Source organism: Cnephaeus nilssonii, assembly GCF_951640355.1.
Source record: "Cnephaeus nilssonii genome assembly, chromosome: 1".
NCBI lineage: Eukaryota > Metazoa > Chordata > Mammalia > Chiroptera > Vespertilionidae > Cnephaeus > Cnephaeus nilssonii.
The window spans coordinates 6,605,578-6,612,738 of NC_137072.1; the positions used below are offsets into that span (position 1 = coordinate 6,605,578).

The following is a 7,161-nucleotide window of genomic DNA, read 5'->3' on the forward strand; positions in this document are numbered from 1 at the left end:
CCATGGAGCAAGCAGGCGGCTTGGATCTGCTCCAGGCTACAAAGTTTCAATTGTAGAAGGTAAATAAATTCCAGATACCAGGGCCTCCACTTGGGTCGCCAGGGGGCGTGGCTGGCCTGCAAACCACCACAGGCCCCTTGCTCAGGCAGCCCCATGCCCCAAGGGAACCCCCACCCTGATCTGGGACACCCTTCAGGGCAAACCAGCTGGCTCCCACCCCTGCACCAGTCCTTTATCCTATCTAATAAAAGAGTAATATGCAGATTGACCATCACTCCAACACACAATATGGATGCCCCCATGTGGTCAAAGATCCTGCCCCCATGTGGACACAAGATGGCCACCACAAGATGGCCAGCAGGGGAGGGCAGTTGGGAGGGACCAGGCCTGCAAGGGAAGGCATTTGGGAGGGACCAGGCTTGCAAGGGAGGGCAGTTGGAGGTGATCAGCCCTGCAGGAGAGGGCAGTTAGGGGTGACCAGACCGGCAGAGGAGGGAAGTTGGGGGCAAACAGGCTGGCAGGGGAGCAGTTAGGCATCAATCAGGCTGGCAGCGGAGTGGTTAGGGGGTGATCAGGCTGGCAGGCAGAAGCGGTTAGGGGCAATCAGGAAGGCAGGCAGGCAAGCAGTTGGGAGCCAGCAGTCCTGGATTGTGAGAGGGATGTCCGAATGCCTGTTTAGGCCCGATCCCTCCAAGATTGGACTTAAACGGGCAGTCAGACATCCCTCGAGGGGTCCCAGATTGGAGAGGGTACAGGCTGGGCTGAGAGACACCCCCCCTCCATGTACGAATTTTGTTCACTGGGCCTCTAGTATATATATATAAGCATAATATGCAAAGTGTCCCCTTAGGAGTTTGATTGACTGGGAGTTCAATTGCTGGCTTTAACATGCACTGACCACCAGGGTTTGGCACAGAACAAAGGAAGGCCCTGGTTGGCAGCCAGGTGCTGGGGAAGGGAGGCCAGCTGAGGGAGGGAGGCCCCGGATGGCAGCCAGCAGCTGCTAGGAACGCTACCCATGCACAAATTGCATGCACTGGGCTTCTAATTTTGAAATAAAGCTATTTCTCTCTCCCTTTCTCTCTCCCTTTCTCTCTCCCTTTCTCTCTCTCCTCTCTCTCTCTCTCTCTCTCTCTCTCTCTCTCTCTCTCTCCTCTCCCTCTTTCTCCTATATAATCTTTCAATAATTCTTTCTCTCTATGGACACTTAAAGCCAATTCCTATCTGTTTTGCCTCCCAATTTCATTGGATAATTTGTTGCTTGGTTTTATAAGCTTTACAAATACATCTATGATTTACATGCAATTATATTTGATCTGTAATTCTCTGTACTCAATGGACACACTACTTTTTCTCATAGTTGACTAAAGGAGAGTTTTCAGTACACGATTATGCTGTTTCATCTTTGCTTGTGCAGAATTCAGATAAGGTGATGAACTAGAAGTACACAGTCTATTTAATATTGTATAATGTCTTTGCTGACACAAGGGAGGTTTATATGTTTAATAACAAAATTTCCCAAATAGTCTATGTAAAACTAATTTTTAAAATGCAGTATTGATAAGAGAAAGGCTGAATACGTGAAAATTATTTCTACTTAAGAACATGGTAGTAAAATTTAGAGGAAAACTGAGTTCAGATAAACAGTTCTGGAACTTGGTTAAAAACTGGGTCTGATTATTGTACTTTCTTAGGTTAATGTTCATTTGAAGGTAAGTTCTCAGAAGAGAATCATGAAAAGGCCACACACATTTTCATTTCTGTTTGTAAACGTTTCTCAAACTCCAGAAGACTGTATGAAAACTGCTTAGGGTGAATTTTGCAAGCTGTTTTTAATTTTGTTCTAGGAAATAATGGGAGCAGTCCACATTAGAAAAGCAAAAGGTAACATTTATAGAATGCAATTTACCTAATGAAATAGAAATATTTCAGTAAAGGTTTAAAACAGCTTTATTGAGGAATAACTGACATATAATAGACTGCATGTATAAAGAGATATGCACAATTTTTAATATATTATATAGCTGGAAATAATTCCTTTAATGTTTCTCATATTTGTGTCTTGTATTCTCACTTTTTAAATAGTATTTTTCAAAGAGCACACATTTGTGTTTATCAAGTTCAATTTATCAATTTTTCTTTTATGGATTGCCCTTATGGTGCTGTACCTAGAAACTTTTGGCTATATACAAAGGTCACAAGGATTTTACTACTGCATTTTCTTCTAATTTTCTCATAGTTATAATCTTTACAGTTTTGTTCATTATAAATTTTGAGTTAATTTTTTGTAAGATGTGAGATATATATTGAAGTTTATATTTTGTATATGGACACCCAATTTTTCTAGCACTATTGTTGAAAAGGCTGTCATTTCTCTACTTAATTGTCTTTGTAACTTTTTTGAAACTCAGTTGTCTATATATGTGTTACTATGTTTTAAACTCTTCATTCTATTCCATTGAGTTACTTTAATCTCTTTACAATAATACTACATTGTCTCAATTACTCTAGATTTATAAGAAGTCTTGAAATGAGATAGTGTTAGTTTTACAGCTCTCTTCTTTTCCAAGTTGTTTCGGTATTGTAGGCCCTTTGCATTTTCATGAAGATTTTAGGATCAGTTTGTCAATTTCTACCCCAAACCCACCATGATTTGGATTAAGATTGTATTAAATCTATAGATCAACTTAAGAGAATTGACATCTGAAAAACATTGAGTCTTCTGAGTCATGAACATGATATATCTCTCCATTTATTTAGTCTTAAGCTTCTCTCGGCTCTATTTTGTAGTGTTTAGCCCTTGCAATATTTTGTTAGCTATATACCTAAGTATCCTAATATATATAAACCCAGGGTCCCTAACATCCCAAACGACCAGAGGCTCGACCAAATGCCAGGCTAGGGAGCTGAGGGAGCGGGAGGTGATCAATCAGTGGCAGAGGTGACTGGCGAGCAGCTGGAAGGCAGACCTCTTGGTCCCTCCTCCCGGCCCTCAGACTCTGATCAATTGGTGGTGGAGGCAGGGCGGAACTGGGGACTGGCTCCCTTCGTAATCCTCCAGGTTCAGTCTCAAGAGGACAGGCCAGGCACCAAAGGACCAGTGCTGCCCGCATGATCCCGACAGCGCTGCCGGCCTCCTGGAACTCGGCGTCGGGCGCTGCAGCTGCTTCCACTCCTTAGACGCTCCACAGGAGGAAAGGATGCCGTCAGCAGCGCTAGGGCCGACCAGCGGTGACTGGTTTCTCCACGCTTCCTCCCGGTCACTGGAGCCCGCCCCCTCCAGATGAAGTGTGATCACTGCACATGGAAGGAATGTAGTCCTAATATATAAAAATCCAGCGGCCGTCACAACTGAAACAACTGGACAGAAGACCAAACAGCAGGCTGCATGGGGCGATGAGGCCGACAGGGGGGTTAGTGAGGGATGAACAAACGACTGAACAGCAGGCTGCGTGGAGCGATCAGGCCGGCAGGCAGAGGTGGTTAGGGGTGATCAGGCTGGCAGGGGGGCCAGCTAGGGGTGATCAGGCAGGCAGGCAGGTGAGCAGTTAGGAGCCAGCAGTATTGAATTGTGAGAGGTACATCCCAGATTGGAGAGGGTGCAGGCTCAGCTGAGGGGACCCTTCCCCCCTTGCATGAATTTCGTGCTCTGGGCCTCTAGTAAAAAAATAAAAACTGATGACCAAGGGACCAGAGGGACAAATGAACAGCAGGCGCGCCATGTCCACTTGCACAGTGCTAGGCACTTGAATGTGAGCAGACAGAAGGAAAAAAGAGCTTTAAAGCCTGCCCACGCCTCAGGGCAGGTTTGCCTTTAAAACCAGGTGGGGATCTTGCTTCCGCATTCTCTGCACAGAAAGCGGTGTCTTCGCTGTCACTCTGTGCGCACCGTCTGGGGGACAGAGACACAGAGTTAGAGGCTTTGTGTGGCGCCCGGTTCCCACTCCACCCGGGAATGGTGGCTGTGGTGCCTCCGGACAGAATGGGGTCTGCGATCGGTGTCCTGGCAGAAGCAGGGCACGAGGGCTGCAGGCCGGGCTGTAAGTCCGGGGCTGGCGTGAGCGGAGCCCTTGCGGCGCTGGGGGCTGAAGCAGAGTGTGTCTGCTGTCGGGAGCGGCTTCGGGATGACCTGCAGGAGGTTCAGGGGTCACGGCCTTGGGAAGCCGCCCCCTTCCCCCTCCTCACATGCACACGTCATTCCTACTGTGATGAGTGTTTGTGGCTTAAGGCACCTCTTTTCCCTCTTGGTTCCCGAAAGTCGGCAAACGGGCGTCCTGCAGGTCCAGCCCAGGCGGCGTGAGCGGCGGGAGGGAGGTGGTTCACAGCAGCGTCCGCAGCCTCCCACGGTCGGAGCCAGTCCCGGCTCCTCTTTCGGGGCGCGAACGCGGTGCCAATGGCTGGCCGTGTGGGATTGGAAACGTGGAACAAGACGAACCCCTGGGAAATGGGAAGTCCGCCCTCTGCGGAGTGAGGAGGAGCGTGAAAGGATCAATGCCCGGTGCAGCCACAGAAACCGTCCCTGCCGCGGAGCCAGAGCTGCCCCAGCCCCAGGCTGAGACCGGGTCTGGAACAGAACCCGAGAGTGATGAATCGGCACCAGAGCACGAGGAACAGATTCCACACCGGCACCCGCACAAGCCCGGCTGCCGGCGGCTGGAGTCGATGAAGAACCAGACAGTAAAGCAAAACAGCCGGAGTGAAGAGAAGGCCCGGGAGGCTGTGTCCAAACTGGGTCTTCGGCAGGTGACAGGGGTTACTAGGGTCACCATACGGAAATCTAAGAATACCCTCTTCCTCATCACAAAACCAGAGGTCCACATGAGGCCTGCTGCAGATACCGACATAGTTTTGGGGAAGCCAAGATTGAGGATTTATCTCAGCAAGCACAGCTAGCAGCTGCTGAGAAATTCAAAGTTCAAGGTGAAGTTGTCTCAAACGTTCAAGAAAACACACAGACTCCAACTGTACAAGAGGAGCGTGAAGAGGAAGGGGCTGATGAAACAGGTTGGACGTTAAGGACATAGAATTGGTCACGTCACAAGCAAATGTGTCAAGAGCAAAGCTGTCCGAGCCCTGAAGAACAACAGTAATGATACTGTAAATGCTATTATGGAATTAACAATGGAACCATCTAAAAAGGAGGATCTTTTTTGTGTGTTTCAAAAGAGTTACTGCAGCTTGGTTTGAAATTGGTACTGTTCCTATCATTAATAAAGTGATGGCTTCTTGTGGGATGAAACAAAGAAAAACCAAGTGGGGTGACGTCAGAATTACCCAAGCGTGCCCCCACCCCCTTCCCCTGCCCAGACGCCTAGGGTTCCCTTACAGCTGGGCTGAGCTCTGCTCAATACTCCCCTGCCCATGCACGGTGACAACACGCAACTCCACACCAAGCCTGAGCAGGGCCTGCCCCAGGCTCCGGGCAAAGGGACCCACCTCTCGGCCGACCAGCCTGGGACCCGGGTGGCGCGGGCTCTGGGCAGAGACACCCCTACAGCGGTGCCTCACGATGGCATCGTGCCCTCCGGCCCCTCCTCCGTGGCAGCGCAGCACTGGCTCTCCCCGCGTGGCTCTCCCCGCAGCCCCCGGCGCGGTTTGGAGGGTCAGCTCCAAGGCAACGGCTGGCTCCATGGGGAGGGGTGCTCACTCCAGGGGCTCCCCCACTTGCTCGGCAATGGCTCCATCCAACAGCAGCACACCCCCGCCCCGCGCTAGGTGATGGTTTGTCCAGCACGGGTGCACCTGGATGGCAGCTTGGATGGTGGTGGAGGCTAGGGCCAGGAGGTGGAGGGTTTGGGTGGGCTCCGCCACCAATCCGTTGCAGAGGAGCCCAGTGCCGCCCAGTGGCCTGGACACCAGGCCTGACCGCCTCTCTGGTTTGGCCCAAAAATCTGAAGTTCGCATTAGCTGCCAACTTAAGAAATTGGAGCGTTCATGTAAAATCAGGATTCCCCACTTCTCTTTCCAAGGTGGCCGATTGGGCTACCAACCAAGGGTGGTCGGTGTCACGTCAACCCTAAGAGGAACCCCCCAGCTGGGGGGTGTGGTGAGGAGGGAGCTCTCCGTGCAGACAGCTCAGTTGGGTAAACTCCCGCTGACCGTGGCCCAGCCCACAGTGTGGCCGCTCAGCTGTGACAGGCACAGCCACGAAACGGTGCGGCTGTTAAACGAGGCCCCTCTTCAGCTTTCGGGGGGCTCCACCTGCTCCAACCCAGTGCACCCCACTCTGCCCTGAGCTGCCCAGTGCACCCCACTCTGCCCCAGTGAGACAGCTTCAGTGTTTCAGCTCCAGCAGACAGAACACGTCCCAGCAGAAAGGGAAAGTGTAGCCCTGGCCAGTGTTGCTCAGTGGATAGAGCCTCCACCTGAGGACTGAAGGGCCCAGAATTCAATTCACGGTCAGGGCACATGCCTGGGTTGTGGGCTTGATCCTCAGTGTGGGGTGTGTAAGAGGCAGCCAATCAATGATTCTCTCTCATCATTGATGTTTCTATCTCCCTCACTCTCTGAAATCAATCTGTACTAATAAAAGGGTAATACGCTAATTAGACCAAGCTCTTCCAGACGACCTTCTGGACGTCCTTTCATACAAAGCCATGGTGGCGGGGCAGAGGCAGAGGCGGTTAAGGGTGATCAGGCCGGCAGGGGAGAGCAGTTAGGGGGATTAGGCCGACAGGGCAGAGCAGTTAGGGGAATCAGGTTGGCAGGGGAGAGCAGTTAGGACGATCAGGCTGGCAGGGGAGAGCAGTTAGGGGGATCAGGCTGGCAGGCAGGTGAGTGGTTAGGAGCCAGCAGTCCCAGATTGTGAGAGGGATGTCCGACTGCCAGTTTAGGCCCGATCCGGCAGTCGAACATCCCCCAAAGAGTCCCCGATTGGAGAGGGTGCAGGCTGGGCTGAGGGAACCCCCCATGTATGAATTTCATGCACCGGGCTACTAGTGTAATACATTTGTGATTCCTATAAATGGTATTTGTCTTTTGAAATTACAATCTCCAATTGCTTGTTATTATATGAAAATGAAATTAATATTTTCATATAATAACAAGCAATTAATATTTTCATATAGAATTGCATCATGTAAACTTGTGAACAGTTTAATGGCTTAATCTTATATATATATAATTTTATCCTAATAGTTTCATCTATCACTATGCTTGACA

General features: G+C 50.2%; 1 pseudogene across 1 annotated transcript; it reads left to right on the forward strand.

The window, feature by feature from the left end:
- The first annotated feature begins 4,491 nt into the window (after positions 1-4,491).
- LOC307102345 (nascent polypeptide-associated complex subunit alpha-like) lies at positions 4,492-5,187 on the forward strand (annotated as a pseudogene). Its single transcript has one exon. The product of its transcript is annotated as a nascent polypeptide-associated complex subunit alpha-like (transcript).
- Positions 5,188-7,161: the final 1,974 nt, after the last annotated feature.